This window comes from Xenopus laevis, chromosome 3S (genome assembly GCF_017654675.1).
Source record: "Xenopus laevis strain J_2021 chromosome 3S, Xenopus_laevis_v10.1, whole genome shotgun sequence".
Taxonomy (NCBI): Eukaryota; Metazoa; Chordata; class Amphibia; order Anura; family Pipidae; genus Xenopus; species Xenopus laevis.
Genome location: NC_054376.1, coordinates 110,857,602 through 110,880,408, shown reverse-complemented (window position 1 = coordinate 110,880,408; position 22,807 = coordinate 110,857,602).

The window sequence follows — 22,807 nt, the reverse complement described above, 5'->3', positions numbered from 1 at the left end:
CTGGTTTGGTATAGTAAGGCAGGGCTGCCATTAGAAATCATGGGGCCCATACAACATTTTTGGGGACCCCTGAGCTCCGCCCAACCCATATCCCGCCCACCCCACGCCACAGTTAAAAGTCTACTCAGACATCAGCTTTAAAAACAGTAACCCCCCACACACACAAGTATTAAAAAGCCATTAATGGTCAGAGCCCCCTTATAAGTTAAAAAAAACTGTGGCGCCAGGGCCCCAGAAAAGTTTGTTTTTTTTAAAAAAAAAATTATGGTCAGGGCCCCCTAAAAGTTAAAAAGAAAATTGGTGACAGGGCCCCTCTATAAGTTAAAAAAATAACAATGGTGCCAGGGCCCCCCATGAAAGTTTTTTTTAAAAAATTGGTGGTCAGGGCCCCCCTACAAGTTAAAAAAAAATAATTGGTGACCAATGCCGCCCTAAAGGTTAAAAAAACATTGGTGTCAGGGCCCCTCCCCTTAGAAGTTAAAAATAAATATTTGGGCTCCAGAGAATTTTTTTTTTAAAAAAACATTGGTGGCAGGGGCCCATAGAGTATTAAAATAATACATTGGTGGCCAGAGTTTTAATAAAATAAAAAAACACACATTGGTGTTCAGTAGAACTAACTCATGGCTTCAGGACTTCAACTTCGACTCCTTTCATGATTTTAGGTCTTTTTGCAGCTTCAATTTCGGCTGTTCGGGACTTCGGCAGATGCGGTACTGATCCATTGTTTGCAGGTTTATTTATCATTAAAAAAAAAAAAGATTGTATTCCCCTGAAGAGGTCACGGATCGGTGACAAAACACATTGGGCAGATTTTATCACAAATTGATGAGCCTTTTGATGACTACAACTTTGTAAGTACATTTAATTCTAATAAAGCCCAAAACTTTTAAATGGAATTATACTAGGGGAACACACCCTTCTTTATACTTACTTTATAGATATACACCGGTTTGACCAGCCGTTTATATGAAGAGGCAGCCCCAGAAGAATAAACGAGTGCAGCTAGACTAAATGCCCATTGGCTATTGGTACTTTTTGGACTATATATTTATCGAATAGACATTTCCTATATTTCATTCATTTCTGATTTTAATTTTTTATTTTGCTTTTTTGGTTTCTGTATTTTTGTTTATTTTCAAATGTTTCTTTTATAGCCTCATCGTAACGCCCACTCAATATAGATATATATGTATGCAAGTTTTGGAGCATTTTTTTTTTTGCTCCCTGTGCCTTGAGCTTCCAGGCCTAGTTCTGTATTATTTATTGTATAAACTGATAGGGAGGGTTTGGACAGTGCATGGAGACTGTAAACAATAATGGAAAGCTGTGCCTGGATGCTTGAGACTAGTCCTTCTTCTACTAACCAAGTTACCCAGTGCAGCTAAAGAATATAGCAGCACAGAGAGCCTACACAGACTTGCTTTTGATTGGAGTATAGGATTTGATCCCTGTACGGCCAATTGTTATAGCCTCTTTTTCTCATGAACTAAAAAGAAGATGATAGTAAAGAGCAGAGGTGCACTTTGTACGTGTTTTTACTTTTATTTGCCTGTTTACATCCCAGTTAAGCTTCTTTAATAAAAAGATGAATTGTTTCTTTGTCGCAACACTGTCATTGTGGATACACAAATCTGTAGTGGTTAACACAACTTCCTCTATAAAGTCTCAACCAAAAACCCAATTGACATTATATTTAACCTGTTTTCTTTGTGTCAGTATAATATATCAGTGTTTCTGTCTTTTGCCTGTTGCTGAAGTAGGACTTTTATCAACATACAGATATTTGATCATCATTTCAACAATATTAATGGATTCCGGTCATATAATAAAACACATATCATGCAATATTTACACTTCGAAGTCCATTATGCAACTGAGATAAAGATAAATGAAAGAAGCCCTGCACAACTAGACTGGGGTGGAGGGAATTATTGGATTCCCCATAAGAGGAATGATACCAAGGCATTAATTGGTCAAGAGGGTAGAAAAGAATGAGGGACACAAGAAAATGCATGAAATTAAAGAGGTTGTTCACCTTTAAATGAACGTTCAGTATAATGTAGATATTAATATTCGGAGACATAATGCATGATCCTTGAAAAAGGTCTCAATAGGGACCGAAACGTTGGGTATCGATGCAACAATAAAAGATTATACTTTTTACACAAAAGGGAGTGCCAGTTTGGAAACTATTGGTATATATATATATATAGTGATCGACGAATTTGTCCGATTTCGATTCGCGAATTTTCGTAAGTGACCGTTTCACCATGGGCAAATTTGTTACCACTACGCTAATTCACTAAAATGCTTGCGTATCAGCAGCCGAGCGCTGGCGAATTTTTGCTAGCGTTTCGTCGACAGTGCAAGCATTTCATAGCAAATTTTTGCTAGCGTTCATTTCTGCCTAGAGAAACTTCGCTTGCACTCCTACGCTTAGGTCAATTTGAATAGGGTGGGTTCCTAAAAGTCTTATGGACGTCTTCAATGGTAATGTTGGTGCAAATATTTGAAGTGGCCACTTTTTAAAACAAATGTCCTATGAGCCATAATAAAGAAAGAAGAGATCCTCTAATGCCCTAGACATGAGCCTACCCTTATATAAATGTGGCATGCCCCTCAAATTAGTTTAAAAAAAAATTCACAAATAAGTCTTTAATAGTTTGGACTTTTGGCAATCCCCATTTAAAAAAAGATAAGTCGCTAGCGTTTTTGACATTTCCAGCAGACAGGAGATGATGTCACTGACATAAGATTGAGGAAGATGTTGATTTGTTTTATCAGTTCGCCTGGTCTATGGTGTTGAAGTAAACTCTGGTGAAAGAGGTAATGTTCCGTAAAATTCGCACTTTACTGAATTTGCAGAGAACTACCATTCGCAAGAGCGAAAAATCACCTGCCAATAAAGTGTGAATGAACGCTAGCAACGGTTTTGTTCGCTAGCGAATTGTCCTCTACGACTGTTAGTGAATTGGAGATTTTTTTTAAAAAAAAAAATTGAAAATTCAAATTTTGAATTTTGAAATTTATCATGTACTGTCTCTTTGACCATTCGTCATCTATAACCTGCCGAATTACTGTTTTAGCCTATGAGGGACCTCCTAGAACCTATTTGGAGTCAATTGGTGGACTTTGGAAAATCAACGTTTTTTTTCAGAAAAACTTTGAATCATAAAATTCGAATGCAATATTAACTTTTCGATCAAAAATGTACCTATTCGGCCAAAAAAATTTCGGTTGGTCTTTTTGAATTCGAATTTCAAAGTTTTTCAAATTCAAAATTCGACCCTTGATCAATCTGCCCCTATGTGTTCTTTTTTACTCTAATAAATGTGAATGCACTCACAACTCGAATGGGAAGTTATATATGAAAAAAAACCTCAAACGTCTAATATTTGATCGAATAGTCCGAACCCGTAATTTTTAATAGAATGCGAATGGAGTTTTTTTTCCAAAAAAAACCCTAGAATGTCAGGAAGGCAATAACATTGACTTGTAAATAAAGGTGACGAATATTCGCAATAGAGCTGTTTCCATGGTTGAGGTGTGATAAATTTAAATTTGAGTTGGTGCTTTTAAATTCGAATTTGTAAATTTTGACATAAAAAAAATTAGAAAATTTTAATTTACCATTCTAACCTTAATAAATCTGCCCCTATTCTTACTGGACACCTGCAACACATGCAAAGACACAATAAAACATTGCAGGGGAAATTGTTGCAGTTTGCACAGATATTTTATAATTATCATTAGTATATAAGGCTCATGCATTGTAATGTAATAAAGGGTACACAATGTGAAAATCTTTGTGTTAGAATCCCAGGTCACAGGCTGAATCCACACTCCTCAGGAGTAAACAGATTGTGCATAATAAAGTGAAATAAATGGTACCAGTTCACAGGATAATTAAACTTTGCTGACCCGATTTCTTTAGATTTATCTTACAGCCTGCAGCTCAGTCTCTGGCACAGGCCATGCTTGGCTGCTACTGCAACATCTGAATACAATAAACTCAGGAAATGACTTGAAACGCAGTCATTTATAGTATCTTTTTTTTGTTTCTTCTCTAATATATATATATGTTTATCTTTCAAAGTGAAAATTTGTACCACAAAATTTGACAAGCAGCAGAATTCATTCTAACAACGAATCAGTAGTTGGAGACTGGCTTTGACTAAGGCTTCAGAGACTCGTCATAGTCATAGTCTATGCATTTGGGCACTGTTGACAATTAGGGGCAGATTTATCAAGGGTCAAAAGACTTTGAATCGAATAAGATTGAATGCGATGTTACTTCGATTTGAACAAAAAAGCTTCGATTTTTGTGATAAGTTTCGGTTGGTCTTTTTCTATTCGAATTTCGAAGTTACGGGAGTTCAAAAAAACTTCAAAATTCGACCCTTGATAAATCTGCCCCTTAGGGTTACAGGTATCTGCAAACATTTCTTCTACAGCATGGTATAATTTTATAGGTATAATTACATAGTTACATAATTAAATTGGGTTGAAAAAAGACCAAAGTCCATCAAGTTCAATCCCTCCAAATGAAACCCAGCATCCATACATACACACACTGACAATGACCCCTCCATACACTCACATAAACTATATATACTCATACACCAAGGGGCAGATTTATCAAGGATCGAAGTGAATTAGAGGGAATTTTCGAAGTAAAAAAGTTCGAAATTCGAAGTAATTTTTTGGATACTTCGACCATCGAATAGGATACTACGACTTCGATTCAAAGTAAAATCGTTTGAATATTCGACCATTCGATAATTGAAGTAATGTCTCTTTAAACAAACTTCGACTTCAATACTTCGCCAAATAAAACCTGCAGAAGTGCTATGTTAGCCTATGGGGACCTTCCAGAGCATTTTTCTTTGGAAGTCGAAGTAAAATCGTTCGATGAAATCCTTCAAATCGTTTGATTAAAGGATTTAATCATTCGAACGATTTTACTTCGACCGCAGGATACCCTAATTCGATGAAAAACTTCGACTTCGATATTCAAAGTCGAAGTATTTCAATTCGATGGTCAAATTTCGAAGTATTTTTAACTTTAAAATTCGACCCTTGATAAATCTGCCCCTAACTATAGAGCTTAGTATCACAATAGCCTTGTATAATATGTCGGTCCAAGAAATCATCCAAGCCACTCTTAAATGCCCCCCAAACATATAGGTCTCTATAAAAAGATATTGCATAAAACAGTTCATGTGCAAAACCCTGCTGCATGTAAATAAACCATTTTCCTATTATTATCATTATTTTTTAGTCGTATGTGCCTTTGGATAGTCATAAATAGGAAATTATTTTAAAAAATAAGGGCCACCCCCTGGGATTGTAGGATTCACGGTGCACACAAACAAACCATACATGTAAGGTCACATGAGCCAATTAACAGACAGAGTTGTGTCTTTTGCTTCCACACTTCTTCCTGTTACAGTTAGAGCTGTTGTATTTCTGGTCAGGTGATCTCTGAGGCAGCACACAGACCATCACTAAACGGTGGTTCAAGGCAAGAGATGTAAAAGGGCAAGATTTACTTATATATACCAGTAAAGTAAAGTTTTCCTTTAACTGAATCAGCCATCACAACATCACCCGGCAGTGCATTCCACAACCTCACTGTCCTGACTGTGAAGAACCCCCTACGTTGCTTCAAATGAAAGTTCTTTTCTTCTAGTCTAAAGGGGTGGCCTCTGGTACGGTGATCCACTTTATGGGTAAAAAGGTCCCCTGCTATTTGTCTATAATGTCCTCTAATGTACTTGTAAAGTCTAATCATGTCCCCTCACAAGCGCCTTTTTTCCAGAGAAAACAACCCCAACCTTGACAGTCTACCCTCATAATTTAAGTCTTCCACACCTCTAACTAGTTTAGTTGCACGTAGCCTCTGCACTCTCTCCAGCTCATTTATATCCCTCTTATAGGAAAACTATACCCCCAAACAATGTAGGTCTCTATAAAATGTAGGTCTCTATAAAAAGAAATTGCATAAAACAGCTCATATGTAAAACCCTGCTTCATGTATATAAGCCATTTTCATAATGGAAATCATAAATAGAAAATTGCCATTTTAAAAAATAAGGGCCGCCCCCTGGGATCATTCGATTCACTGTGTACTCAAACAAATCAAACAAACCATACTTGTTAGGTCACATGAGCCAATTAACAGACAGAGTTGTGTCTTTTGCTTCCACACTTCTTCCTGTTACAGTTAGAGTTGTAGTATTTCTGGTCAGGTGATCTCTGAGGCAGCACACAGACCATCACAAAATGGTGGCTCAAGGCAAGAGATGTAAAAGGGTAATATTTACTTAAATATATAGACCAGTTTGGTAAGATTCTTTAATATGTCACTTAATATGATATAAACTGTTGCTTAAGTATTCATTTTGGGGTTATAGTTTTCCTTTAAGGACTATCCAAAACTGCACTGCATACTCCAGATGAGGCCTCACCAGGGACCTATAAAGAAATAGTTAGTTTGGTTATTGTCTATGGATTAGGTAGTAGCATCCTTAAACATAAAACAGTCCAAAACCTTTTATGAAACACATGAAAACTTTATTAAAAATTACTGCAATGGATCAAAATTCTTACATGCTCACAGGCACATAGAAAAGGCTTTCCATACAAACAGAAACAGAACAAAACATTATACTTTATTGTGTTTTCAATGCTTTAAATATTGACCTTCTGGAAAGTAGAAAACTAGTAGAGGCCATGAGCAAAGTGAAAATATTGTTACAGACTATTGTTTGAAGATATGAAGCTGTAAATAGTTTAGATTCATGAATTCCACTCTATTTAAACAACAGAGCACAAAACCATACAATAGTTAAATGTCATTTAGGGCCTAATCAAAATAGTATCTAAATAAAAAAAGTCAGACAAAACTAGAATCCACGATTGCACCTTATTTATTTTTTAAAAAGCACAATTTAATTGGTTCAGGAATAACTCGATAAAATCAAGTGAAAATCCGAATCGTATGTTTTTTTTCAGATTTGTTTCATGAATTGTTTTTTTCGGGCTTTTCTACCCGAAAAGACATTTTTCTGATTTTTGCCCGAATTTTGACAAATTCGGGCTAATTCCAGCACAGACCATAAAAACTTCCAAATAGGATAGGGACCTCTTCCATATATACAACCTCGACAGGTCTGAGATGGAGGATTTTCAGATTCTGACTTTTTCCATCCTCGGGGTATAATAAGTCTTGAGATTTTTTTTGTTTTTTTTCCCACTACAAATTCAGATTTTATAGTAAAAAGGACTCGAATTTTTTTGGTTTTTTGCATCCAGACTTTAATAAATAATCCTCATAATGTCACTTTTCTCTATATATCAATGCAGTGAACACAATGATGCAATTTCTAAAGTTACCATTATGTGACAAACGACTAAGGGATACAGATATTATTCAAAGGAAGAAATATGACATTTACATACAATTTGGTATAATTGCCCAACATGTGTCCAAGAGGAAGATACTGTATATCATTACCTGTTTAGCTAGTGTTGATGTTCTCCCAAATTCTTCCTTAGTATTGCCGTTACCCTCTTCCACAATGATGCTTCTGTATATAAAAGACTTAAGGGGGAATGCAATTAAAAATCGCAAGTGTTATTTAAAATGGCATTTTTTCGAATGCTTAGCGCTACTTGCAATGTAAAATCATTCGCTGGTGAATATTATATCAGTAAGAAAGAGTTAGCATTAACACCTGATAATTTGATTGTACAGGTATAGGATCCCTTATAGGGAAACCCGATATCCAGAAAGCTCCGAATTACCATAGACTCCATTTAATCAAAATAATCCAAATTTTTAAAAATGATTTCCTTTTCTCTGTAATAATAAAACAGTAGCTTGTACTTGATCCAAACTAAGATATAATTAATCCTTATTGGAAGCAAAACCAGCCTATTGGGTTTATTTCATGTTTAAATTAATTTCTAGTAGATTTAAGGCATGAAGACCCAAATTACGGAAAGATCTGTTATCCGGAAAACCCCAGAATTCTGGATAACAGGTCCCATACCTGTAATAAAATTAATATTATAAAGTGCAGTTCTTCTTACAGCTTAGGGCTCGCTAACATTCAAGACCACAGTCCTGGTTACACTGCCTTCTTCAAATTGGTGGTGTCCCAGGGATAGAACAACTATAGGTAGTAGTTATTGGGACAACTCCATCTCTCTTTATTTCATCTTCCTACTACCGTCCTATGAGTTTTGACTTGGAAAATAATTGATCCTATATTTTTTAATGGTCACCAATTCATTTTACTATTTCAAAACCACAATCAATTGGGAAAGATAATTTAATTACACTTTATTTGCACTGCATTTTATATTTATTGATTACTGTGAAGTTATCTGATGAATTTTAAATGAATTCTTATATGCACTATAGTTATTAATGAATTGTTCTTTACAATCACCAGAAGGCATTGATTAATTTAGAAATATAATGAACTGAAACAATTGCACAAGCACTTTAGAATAAACTTCAGGTTTAAGTTAAGGTGGACTACTGATCATTACGGTGGTTTAATTGGTGTTATTGCAGAGTTTATTGATTCTCAGACTATAGTGGTTGTTTGTTTTTGGACATATTAAATTCCCCCATTAGTGACACAAGAGCACTGATGTATGCTGTGCATCTCTTGTACAGTCTTGCCACAAGCATACAGTGCTGTATTCAGTGGGGCAGCCATTGGTTTCTGCTCAAAAATGGACAGTTCAGGATCCCAAGAAGGCGGTGTACAAAATAAATAAATAAAATGGCTGAATGCAGCCTTTATTTGCACTTTGCTTTCCTAATTGTAAATGACCCCTCTGCAGAGTCAAGGGGACACTGAAATTCTTTTCGCTTATTCATACCATATACCATAAACATTTTGGAAATAACAAGAGGGACAAAAAAGTTGTTTTTTGACCACGCCCATTTTGTGGCCACACCCCCTAATTACCATGTTCATTTTACAAAATTTTGCAGGTTATAAAATTTTGAACATATTTCTGTGTTTTTTATTTTTAGTTATTACAGTTTTGCTAATGAAGGTGAATTGCCCTTTAAGCTGTGAGTCTACGGGTAAGGGCGATTCTTTGGGGGCGACTAATCTCCCCGAACGGCTTCCGCCGGCTATAATGAAAAAACGCCTGCGGTATGGCACACGCGACGCTTCGTATTCCGAAGTTTCCTCGTGAGGCAACTTCAGGTGACTTCGGAAATCGAAGTGCCGCGTGTGCCATGCCGCAGGCGGTTTTTTATTATAGCCGGCGGAAGACAGGGGGAAGCCGTTCGGAGAGATTAGTCGCCCCAAAGAAGAGGAGATTAGTTGACAGGCAACTAAATCTCCCCGAATCGCCAGGTGTGCCCTTAGCCTAACTTTTCCCAAGGGACCTGTTATCTTATATTGTTACAATTACTTATTTGCTTATCTAGATCCATTTGAATTGCTACAAATGTATCGTATCTTCTGTTGTGGTTGTTCTGGGCTCTCTGCCAAAAGCCAATTAAGTTAGAAACTTTGTTTCTTTTTCTGCCTGTTCAGTGCCGAGAAAAATGGGACTTTCCAGTACAAATGAGGGACTGCAGGTTGAGCTGTCAAAAGAGGGACTGTCCCTCTAAAAACGGGACAGTTGGGAGGTATGAAGTAGTAGAATATATTTTGAGTTTCAAAGAACAAATAAACCTAAATAAATCAGCCTTTTTTTGAAAATCATTATATATGGATTACAACTAGATTTTTGCTGTTGTTTTTTTACCATTCGTTCATACACACAGTGATAGAGGGTGACAGAGAATAAACTGTTATGTCACAATACGTGTGTTCGTGTGTTTGTGAAATATGGAGAAGCCATTGATCAGATCAGGTGATTGCTTTTGTCCCAAACACAGTTGAATGCTGTTGCAGTTTTCTTTTGAATGTGAATTGGAAGGTCATATTGGAGCTCGGAGCTTCATTGCATGGGTACCTGACAGAGTGGCTATTGGAAGATTTATTGGACATGGTGCACTGACTTGAAATGGTTCCCTCGTGAACTTGATAGATGATCTGCTTCCTAGGATGAATACCAGCAGCTGAAAAAACACAAAATATTCTGTTTAGAACACGTAAAGCTACTTTAGATAATACTTGTGCTACTTATCTGACCAGTAATAGCTACTGTGAGCCCACGAGTGTCTATAGGGCACAACATGCGTTGGGCCATTGGGGATGCTTATATTTTAATCTAAAAAAATATTCAATAAACATTATTTTCACTTTCATATTTGTGGCCCTGTGAATTTTCTAGATTGCAAGAAGCCCCCCCCCCATTGTACTAGTGGCCTTCCTTCATATTTTTTAAAGATATTTTTTCTTAAAAGAGAACTCAACCCTAAAAATGATTATGGTAAAAATTTATATAATGAACTTATTGAAAAAAGTTTCAGTTTGTCAATAGCAGCAATGATCCAGGACTTCAAAATTGTCAAAGGGGGTCACCATCTTGGAAAGTGTCTGTGACACTCACATGCTCAGTGGGCTCTGAGCAGCTGTTGAGAAGCTAAGCTTAGGGCTCGTCACTAATTATCCAGCAGAAAATTAAATATAAGCTGATGCTACAGGACTGATTATTAAATTCTGATGCTAATTTGACTGGTTTCTGTGCTGTCATGTAGTAATTATCTGTATTAATTACTAATCAGCCTTATATTGTGACATTTCTATTCTATATGTACTGTGTATTGTGAGTGGGTCCCTAAGCTCAGTAAGTGACAGCAGCACAGAGCATGTGCAGTGAATCAGCAGAAAAGAAGATGGGGAGCTACTGGGGCATCTTTGGAGACACAGATCTTTACTGCTAAAGGGCTGTGGTTGCCTTGGGCTGGTACAGAAGTCCAAAACATAATGTACAATATTTCTAGCTACTTCTTTAGTTAAACTTTAGTTCCCCTTTAAGGGCATTTTCCTTAAAGCTCTTACTGCATACTTAATGGACATTAGGGATCGAGTTACTATTTGAATGACAACCCACCCCACAAGGTAGTCCATTTCTTGGGGTTATAAACCATTCTGTACTGTTCTAAGATTTTCCCACCTGAATATTTCACTTTATACACAGTCATATGAAAAAGTTTGGGAACCCCTCTTAATTCTTTGTCGTTTTGTTTATCATTGGCTGAACTTTCAAAGTAACAACTTCCTTTTATTATATAACATGCCTTATGGAAACAGTAGTATTTCAGCAGTGACATAACGTTTATTGGATTAACAGAAAATATGCAATATGCATAATAACAAAATTAGACCGGTGCATAAATTTGGGCTCCCCAACAGAGATATTACATCAATACTTAGCTGAGCCTCCTTTTGCAAATGTAACAGCCTCTAGACGCCTCCTATAGCCTTTGATGAGTGTCTGGATTCTGACCATTCGTCCATACAAAATCTCTCCAGTTCAGTTATATTTGATGGCTGCCGAGCATGGACAGTCTGCTTCAAATCATCCCATAGATTTTCCATGATATTCAAGTCTGGGGACTGTGATGGCCATTCCAGAATATTGTACTTCTCCCTCTGCATAAATGCCTTTGTAGATTTCTAAGTGTGTTTAGGGTCATTGTCTTGTTGGAATATTCAACCCCTGCGTAACTTCAACTTTGTGACTGACGATTGAACATTATCCTGAAGAATTTGTTGATATTGGGTTGGATTCAACCGACCCTTGACTCTAACAAGGGTCCCAGTCCCAGTTTTTAGAAACTCCCATAAACTCGAAATTCGACCCTTGATAAATCTGCCCCTAATGTTATTCATATGAATGGCACTCTCACTAACCCACTGATTCAGCATGCTGGACCCAATAAAAGCTGCCAACTAGGCTCCTTCTGACCAAATACCTATGGGGATTTGGCCAGATATCTGGCAGGCTTGAAAATCTCAATGGGCAAGAATAATTTCAGTGGGTTGAGGGTCCTGCACGGAACCAATTTCTAAGACCTGGACCGGACTCAAACCCGCAACCCGAAGTGCGACCCGCATATTTACCCACTTTGAACTTCTACCCGACCCGGACTCACAACTGCCTTATCCGCAACCCGACCTGCAAACTGCTGACCACCATCAAACTGGAAGTGATGTTGCTGCATAGCGGAAGTGACATCATCAAACGTGGCCGATAGTCGAAAGAGAGACAGAAGCGCATCATGTGATGTAAGAGAGCTGTGCCGGAAGTCAGATGGGAGGGGGAGATGAGTGGAAAGGTACAAGCAGAGAGCTGCAGCAGGAAGAGACCCACAACCCGACCTGCAGCCTGCAGACCTGCAACTATAGCCGCACCTGAAAAGCCTACCCCCTGCAGGGTGTCTCCATAAGCTCCGTCATTGATTCAGTTGTTGCCCCAAGGCCAACAAGTAGATCACCCCAACATGGGCCAGTGTGTGGATGGCAAAATCGGCATGGATCTGCATGTTTGGTGACTTCACCAAACACATGCGCCCGTAGACCATATGGTCCTAGCAACCCCCACCACAATGCATGCATTGGAGCACTGGGGAGATGCGCCTGGGCAGCATGCCTTCCCTGAAATGTTGCCACGCTAGCCCCAGGCCTTTGTGGCCTCATCACAAATCCAAGTCTGAAAATTTGCACCATTATCTTTGTATAAGTGCATATTTATTGCACTACTTATTCCCCTGCCTGCATTTTTGATGTTTTGTACATATATACAGCACTGCATATACAAGTAGCATGTCTAATGCTCGCTGAATAATAAATGAAGAGTTTACAAGTGACAGAAGTGACTCAGACAGACTAAGATCACTGTGTCAATATTTGGAATGTGTTCAGCATTTTTCACATGGTCTGGCAATAATTCAAACTTCATTTAGGCTAAAAGGTTTGTCGTTTATAGGAAAGAGAAACAGTTGAGAACTGAAGGTATGCTGCTGGGTGGCTCTTACTGGTTTACAGTAAGCAAAATGATCATATTTTAACTACAAATATTATAGTGATCTTTAAAGCGGAGGTTTACCTTTTCAGTGACAGTTGCAGTTGAATGTTTGCTCGTCGAATGGCCTCCAAAAAGCAGAGTCTTTTCAGGCCGCCTTCTCTTTTCACACATACCATCCCTGGTTTATAGCAGTTTAAATGCCAAACTGAAGTGCTGCAGAACATAAAAGTACAAAAGTAACTCATTGAATAATCATATATGACATTTTTAATATAAAATAGGAATTATTGACAAGAACTCATTTATTTGCAGGTGCTGGAAGAACAGGTAGAGACCCTTCTATTTATGTCTGTAAATTACTCACCCATTACACTGTAATCTGTATGGGACAGAAATCTCTTTCTTAGGGCAGAGACACACGCTCAGATTCGGGGAGATTCGTCGTCCGGCGACAAAACTCTTCTTCTTCGGGGCAACTGATCTCCCGAACTGAATTCCCCTGTCTTTCCGCCGGCTAGAATCGCCGACGTTTTCCGAAGTCGCACAAAGTTGCTCTTGAGGAAACTTCAGACGACTTCGGAAAACGAAGTGCTCCGAGTGCCATCCCGCCGGCTATTTATTATTCAGCCTATTCATCATGATACACTGATACACTGATGCAGCTTTTATTCTGTAACCCTTGTTTTTTCGATTATCACAGTGCACCCATATTTCCCTAAAGCAATATTGGTCACATTATTTAAGATGTGCAATATATACTTCATTTGAGTACCTGTGATGTAGCATGAAGTCTAAATATATATTTTTATCTCTAATGTTTATTCAGAATAATAAGAAAGCACTCCTTTTTAACTAAGTGTTTAAACCTGCAAACCCCCTTCCCCCCTTGTTAACTAACACTACAACCTACTTAAGGTGGCCATACACACACCGATATTATCATACAAAACAAATTTTTTTTTATGGTGAGAGACAAGCCGACCAATATCGACAGAAGACTTCAATATCAATTGGTTTATCGATCGGTCCAGGGGCAAAGTTTTGATCTGGAGCCTTTGAAGGCACCTGGACATCGCTTCTGTGTGAGTACAACCCCCTTCAAAATAATTGACTGCGTCTACTCCTGCAGGTAAAAATGGCCGTATATAAGAGCCCTAAAATACTTCAGCTGAATGAGACCATTTGCAAAAATGGGGGTGATTCATAACTGTGATCCCAACCTCCCATACCCATGAGCACAAGGATGGGACATCATGGGAGAGTGCGGGGGAGAATATGGGTCCATACCGGGATCCGCAGCTAAAGCGTAGAATTTGTTGTATTTGACAATTGTATTTTCATTTCATAATGTAGGGTCTTTGTGGTTTAAGACTATGCCGAATGTTTCCAGTTTCCTTTGTGTTTTATCACTTTGATTTCAACCATTTCTCTCACCTCGCTAATATATAAAGTATATAAACGCCGACACCCCCTGTCGATAATATAGTCATTGATATGCTATAGTAATAATGGGATTTCAGTATCAATTTGCAAATTCAAATATTTTTCCAAAACTATTTTCTGACTTTTACAGCAACTTTTTGAGGCTTCATACCGACGTGTATTAATTAAAGTAGAAAACTAGCACCTTCAGTGTTTATGATTTTTCAGTCCATCCGGCTGATCCAGTTTTACATACAGAACAAAATGTTAGTTTTAAGGTCTGCTGAAAGTGACAACATAAATCAGCCATAAGGGTGCCTTTTGAGATCAATGATATAAATATGCTTTTATCAAGCTGACAATCATTGCTACTCTGTCAAGAAAACATAGCTATAAGCTGGTTAAAATGCTGCTCGGGGTTGATCGAGGCAATTGGCTTCTGTGTCTGACGAAATTTAATTAAATATTCCACAAACAATGCATCAAAAACAGGTCTGATTGGATGTGTAGTTTCAGCAGCTACTAAACACATGAATGTGCCTCCATTACTAATACCAAGTTGACTCAAGCAAGTTATATCTGTAATTGTATAAAGCATTGGCTAAATGGATTGGAGTGTCCACATACACACTGATTTTAAATGTAACTGAAAGAAATGGGACTTAGCCCCCAACCATAAGCCAAATGCATACTCCAATATTATAAATAATCAAAACATAAAAATAAAAAGGCAATATTTATTCACCGCCATGCCATATAGTACAAATTAAAATCAACGTAAAAACAAGCGCCGCTGCATGCAGAATGAGGGATCCCTCCCCTTTAAATGCTTGACCCCGCCCAGTGTCGGACTGGCCCACCGGGATACCAGGAAAACTCCCGGTGGGCCCAGGTGTCAGTGGGCCCTCATGCTGCTAAACTTTTGGTCTATTCATGGTCATTCCCTAATTCTATGAGGACAAAAAAATAGGCTAAATAGATGGAATAATTGATTATAGTATAAAGAAAACAGACTAGGAGAATAGAGAAGATGAAGAATATTAGTACTGAGAGTGGGCCCTTGGTCTAAGGTTTTATGGTGGGCCCCTGGTGTCCCAGTCTGACACTGACCCCCCCAGCCGAGTCAGATGTGAGGAAAATGCATATAAATAAAATGTAATAGCTGCTGTTCTATCTATAAATAATGTACAATGGCGGATAAATCAGCTTCCAAAATGTAATATATATCATAGACACATTAATAGTGCACAGTGTCTCCATTAGTGATGTGCGGGTCAGGGTTTTCCTGACCCGCACCCGACCCTAACCCGCCCTGCTGCAACCCACGCCCACCCGCACCTGCTCTTCTGGGGTCCTTTTATAGACCAGCGCCAAACCGCCCCATCTATGACGTCACAAAAGGGGCAGGGCGAGCAGACACAGGACTATAAAACCGGAACCCGGAAGTCGGATGCCGGCATTTGAAGGTGGCGGGCGGGGAGAGCAGGAGAAGAGCTCAACCCGTCCGTCACCCACGCAGTGCAAGGTCGACCCGAACCCGCCCAACCCGCAGGTATCAGGTCGGCCCGCACATCACTAGTCTCCATTACTATGACTAACTGAACCATGGAGACACGCCACCTATTACAGGATGCCAAAAACCGCTTTTGTTACTGTATTTAAAGTTTGAAGCCATTGTCATCTAAAACTGAGGTTCGGAATGTACACAAATCCTTAGCAGGTTATCGCATGTTTATTACATTGTTACAATTGCAACTGTGCAGAGACTGTTATACATTTTCTGTAAGGCCTTCTGTACAGTTTTAGAGGGACAGAATCCTAGAAACAGTTACAGTAACAGTAACAGTTACTATCTCATACAGGTATGAGATCCATTATCCGGAAGCCCGTTATCCAGAACGCTCTGAATTACTGGAAGGCCATCTCCCATAGACTCCATTTTATACAAATAATCCAAATTTTTAAAAATGATTTCCCTTTTCTCTGTAATAATAAAACAGTACCTTGTACTTGATCTAAACTAAGACATAATTTATCCTACTCTTTTGTAAATGGCTGCTTATAGGTTTTACTCTTATTTTGTACAGCTTACAGTTTTCATTCTCCGCTGATCCTCAATTTTGACATTCAAACCAAAGAGCGAAGAAAAAACTTTAAATTAAACTTTAAATTATTTAAATAAATACAAACAGTTGAACTTCCCCTTTGGATAGGCCATGTTTATGTGTAGGATTATGTGTGGTTACATGAAAACTTCCTTATTTCATCTTAAAGGAGAACCAAACCCCTTATATTAAAATCCCCTACCCCCTACCCTACATAGACCCCCTCCCTGCTCCCCCCAGCCTAGTTGTTACCCTCTGTAAATGCCCCTAACTCTTTACTTAACCCTTGTTTTAGATTCAGCGCATCAGAGTTCATGGGCGTCATCTTCGGAAATGTACGTGAAATAAGCGCCGTGTTAGCGCATGTGCAGTTGGAGCAGTCTGCCCATGCGCTGAAAGTCAAGAAATTGTCGAAGCGCTGGAAGAAGACCCAAAGATTACTTTTGCTAGTGAATTGGCACCTGTTAGTAAGTGGAAATACAGAGAAAACAAGGGTGAAATAACACTTTGTGCTCCCTAAGTCCAGACACATTAACCACCTCAGTCTGTCATCTTGTTAGGAACAGGCTTACTATGCCAGGTTGTAACAATGTGGTGACCTATGGAGTAGGGACGAGGGGGACTCTGCCCATTGCCCAGTTAGTAATAATAATTAGTCTGTTTAAAGAGAAGGAAATCTCCAAGACAGTTTATTGCCAACAGATTAGCCACAATAGTGCAAGATAGAACGCTATATTTATTCTGCAGAATGATTTACCATACCTGAGTAAACAGCTCTAGACACTGTCTCTGTTTGTTTAGGATAGAAGCTGCCATTTAAGCTTGGTGTGACATCACTTCCTGCCTGAGTCTCTACCTGCTCACTTACAGCTCTGAGCTCAGATTACAGCAGGGATGGAAGGAGGGAGGGGGAGAGGAGCAAACTGAGCATGCTCAAGCCCTGCACTGGAGGTTTAAGCTGAAAACAGGAATTCTGATACAGAAGCCCATGTGTACACAATAGAAGGAAAGAAATGTGGTGTTTCTTTTGACAGAGGACTCAGAGCAGCATTACTCAGGGTTTACTGGTGCATTTATATAGACCTTTCTGATAAAGCTTAGCCTTTCCTTCTCCTTTAATATCCAAGTGTCCCATATTCCAGTGTATAGCTCCATCTGGTTATCCAACTGGTATTGTAGTTCTTTTCTGTGTATTTTCTTTAATTTTGCAAATCAAAAGTGTTTGTGTATTTCATTTGTGGCCCCTGATCATTTTTCTTTTTCCAATGTGGCCCAGAGAAACCAAAAGGTTGGACTACCCTGGTTTGGGGCATATTTACCAAATGGTGAAAACAGAGTGAACTCTTTGATAGATATGCCCATAAAAATCCTATTCAAGTAATTAGTGAACTGGGGACTTTCCCTCCAGTGCCCCTCAACATTAATTTTCCTACAGTGTTATTACTGGCACGTCTGGGTTCTTTTCCAACACTACTGCTGTGTCACACATGGGAAATTCAGTATCTTTATCTTCTGGCTCCCTGTTTGTTGCTAAGCTTCAAGTCGGACAGCAGCTGCAGAACTACAGATAGCAGAGCCTAATTTAAAATGTAAATGTTCCAAATACCTTATAAATAACAGGAAAAATTGTACAAACCATTCCAATAAATTGATACCCCACAACTAATTAAAAGGCTGCACACATATTTCTGTCCCACCATAGACTTTTTCTGCTAACTGATCATGTCGGCCTCGTGTTTTTATATGGTCATGAAACTCCTCAGTAACTTATAATATCCTTATATTTTACAAGAGGGGGTACTTTATTCACTATATAAAAATATATCTATATATCTATATCTATATATCTATCTATCTATCTATATATCTATATATATATATATATATATATATATATATATATTTTTTTTTTTTTTTAAATATACCCACAAACACAAATATACAAGTTGGGTCTAATGTGTTCACCATAACATAAGATTATGAAAAACACAAATCAAATAGTATGCCTGTATTTGTTCAAAGCTATTATTGCTATTATCAAAACATCTTTTGTATATTTACTCAAGTGACCATTTACAGTAAGTCAAAAATATTTAGACGCCGATGTCAAAATTCGCGTTTCGCAAATTTATCGCCGCTTTCACAGGAAATTCACAAAGACTGGGTGCTTTTACACATATATTGCAATTCAAAATGCTGACTCCTATATCTAACATTGAAAACAAAGCCAGAAATGAATGTAATAGAGAGGTGTAGTTAGGGGTATCCCTGGCCCTCATGCTGCTTGAGGTCACAGACTCAATGTGCTCCTGCCCTCCCCATTTGTTTACCTCTCTTGTGCATGGACCATGGCGAGAGAGGATTTCATTGCGAGAACAGGAAGTGCAATTTTACGCTCGCTGAACTAAAAATGTCAAATTTCTGGGTACCTTGTTTTCCCACCCCATGTAAAGTGACACCTGAGACCAGGACAGTAAGCTAGAGCTCACCTCAGGAAGATCTTTTCTTGTGAATACATTGAAAATGTCCACCACCACCATCTGTTCTCAGGCAGCCGCATTCAAATCCGGATTTATGATATTCGTGTGGGTACTCCAAGTCGTTTGTGAATCAAATCACTTATTAGCATGATTATAAAAGTGATTTGATTCACAAATGACTTGGAGTGCGGCTCTATGCAACAAATTATATATATATATATATATATATATATATATATATATATATATATATATATATATAAATGGATCCGGTGCACACACATACCTCCCAACATTTTGGAAGTAAAAAGAGGGACAAAAAAATTTTTTCCGCACGTAGCGCAGCAATTTTTGACCACACCCCTTTCTGTGGCCACACCCCCTAATTACCATGTTTGTTTAACAAAATTTGGCAGGTTATGAAAGTTTGAAATTATTTCTCCTTATCTAAACTGTGTTTTTGTGTCTCAAAATTGTTACAAAGTATCTTATTTGCACCTGTGGCTGTTCTGGGCTCTCTGCTAAAAGCCAATTAAGTTAGAAACTTTGTTTCTTTTTCTGGCTGTTCAGTGCATAGAAAAGAGGGACTTTCCAGTACAATGAGGGACTGCGGGTTGAGCTGCCAAAAGAGGGACTTTCCCTCCGAAAAAGGGACAGTTGGGAGGTATGCACACAGTCAATCACAATGCCTGTGTGCTAGTTAAACAATAATAATTAGATCAAACCAAAAAAACGCACAAACCGGGCTTTGTACAAAGAATCAAAATTAAAAAATGTATTATCAACTTTTCGGCTTAGTAAATTAAGCCGTTTTCAGGTCCTGAAGACGGCTTAAGTTACTAACCCGAAAAGTTGATAATACATTTTTGAATTTTGATTCTTTGTACAAAGCCCTGTTTGTGCGGTTTTTTGGTTTGCTATATATATACAGTATAATATGTTAACTCACTTCAGACATTTATTAGCGCAAAATCGCCCAAGTCAATTCAAAAAGTGTAAATAGTTACTTTCTTACATACCACTTGGCAGTGTCCCATTATTGTCTCTATACCCCATGCAGGCCACATCCTCCTGACGCGTTTCGCACCATTGGGTGCTTCATCAGAGGACACTGCCAAGTGGTATGTAAGAAATTAACTTTTTGAATTGACGGGTGATTTTGGACTTATAAATGTCTGAAGTGAGTTAACATGCATTTTTGCTGTGATATTATTGGGTAATGCTATTGGTCCCAAGCATGATACTCACTCTTAGATAGCATTTAACCATATTATATTTGATATATAGATAATATACACATGACATTTTCTTGTAGCCTGTATGGCTTCTGCTATATAGATATTAGCAGTATGGGCTCCTCTATAGTGATTTAGTGGGTACCTGCAATGTCAGAAAGCTCTCATGGTGCCACAGACAACTACATCTTACAAATATGGTGCACGCTCTTATTACCAGGGAAACCCCACCACACATAAATGAGTCATGGAGCTCTTGGAAGCTGTTTGTGGGTTTCACACTCAGTTGTGGTCTGCTGGTCACCAACTCAAGGTTTATCAGGCAGTTCACAATTCACTTGTTGGGCACCACTCTCTCCCAGCATACCTACCATCAACCTATTAGAGTGTAGTCTGCTAGTATTTGTATAGAATCTTTCACAGTAGTTCATACTGTGAATAACTCCACGGAGGGGAACGCTGACTTTTTACTCACAACCACTGTATACAATACAGCACCTGTTATGATGAGGAATGTGCTTTCTACCAGTTACAGAGTTTTCTTCAAAAACAATATTTTTTGGGGTGGACATGACCACGATTTCTGAGAACATTTGCGTGCACCGAGTAGTGATTAAAATGATGTAATTCCAGGAAGTAATATAAAAATGTTAAATACATTTACAATTATTGGATGTCCCACAGCTATCAAAGTCAAGAGACTGCACGTTGTAAGTAAGATACGTGGAATAGAACTCTGCAAAACAACAACAACAGAATTAGTAGTAAAAAAAAAAAGGGTAAATAAATCAATCAATACCCATTTAATAGACAGATAGTGGGGGGGGAAATATAGTATGTAGAGGCTATTTTTAATGCTTAATCTTCCTTTTTCTTATATTACTTGCATCCAGATCGTCATGAGTTTGAGGAGTTGTAGATCACTGACACTGGAAGCTACATTTTAGAAAGTCCATATAGTAATGGGTTCTTTTATGAAAGTGCAAAAAAACCACACGCACAACTGCAAGCAGTTAGACTCACCAAAGCAGAAGTCTGCTTTGATGAATTGTGAGCAGAGGTGCAAAGTATAGGGCACAGAATGCAAGGAAGCCTTCAGATTACCAGTTGCCTTAAATGACAACAAAAAGTCATTGGGGCAAATTCCCTAACCTGTGAAAATTCGCCAGCGACGGCTTTGCACACATCGCTACACTCCGCCATGTGAAAATTCGCTCAGACAACACTAATTTACTAAAATGCATACAGGGCGCCGAACGCTGGAGAATTTTCGCTAGCGTCACATCGGCAATCAAAGCGAAGACGCGCTAGCGTTCAATTATGCCTAGCGCAACTTCGTTAGAGGTCTTCGCTCAGGCTAATTTGCATACGGCGAGAAACTAATAAAGTTTAATGGACGTATATGTTGCAGCAATTGCATTACATTACGCAAGTCCAGGGAACCTTATTAAAGAAAATAGAGTTGTTATAATGCCCTGCACATGCGCCCACTGTATAGTTTGTATTCCATATGTTAGAAAATGTATGGGGGAACCAGGTTACCAAAAAAAAATTTAAGGACTTTTGCAGGCTATCACTCTAAAAAAAGAAAAAGACGCCAGTGTTTTTTAGGACTTAGAAAATGTTTCCACTAAAAATTGCACTTCACCTGGTCTGAGCTGGCGAAGGCAAGTCTGGCGCAAGAGGTAATGTTTAGTAAAATCCGCATCTTAGTGAATTTGCGGAATTACATCCTTTCGCCTGAGCGAAAATTCAGCTGGCGATAGAGTGCGAATGATTGCTAGCGTCTGTCTCTTTCGATAGCGAAGTGCCTGAATGAATGAATTTTCGCCATCGTTAGTCACTTCGACCTTTAGCAAATCTGACCCATTGTCGTAAGTTCTTAAGCACTCCCCATTGATTCTAGTCTGAGCTTGCCACAATATTTTTCTGACAGGGCCACCATCAGTAATCATGGGACTCCATATTTTTAATTTAGCAGGGCCTTACTCCCCCCCCCCAACAAATTAGCCAAGGTACGGATTTGGAAACCAGCCAAAGTTTTTTTCTTGCCCAAATGTGCCAAGCCTGTGTCTCCCAATGCATGTTGGGTAATTTGCCAAGTTTAATGTAAGACTACAATACCCAGCATGCAATGGGGCTGGCTTGTGTAGAAGTTGGGTGTTACCAGATTTTGGGCTCTGTACCCCAGTCTCCCGTCACTCTTAAGCATTCTTGCATTTTCCGGTGACTTTCCTCAATTTCAAGGCAAAAATCTGCTGGCCACCAAAATGTCTAGCGGTTGACCTGTTTTACCAATATTTATTGAAACTGTTTATGTATTAGGGCCTTATGGGGCCCCTATACCTCCTGGGCCCCCCTCTGCACTTACACCCCTGGTGACGGGCCAATCTGTCCCATTTTGCTTCATGGAAAAATTTGAAAAAGGTGGATTTTCACATATACTGTATTCATTTATTTTTTAGACTTTTTTTTTCACTTCAGATATTGTGCTATTTTTGGGCTACTTTTGAAGTGCCTCTTGGCTAGTTTTGGGCTGGTTTTGTAGCTGACTTTGGCTGGTTTTTAAAATTAGACCTGAGAACCCTGGACTAGAACGACT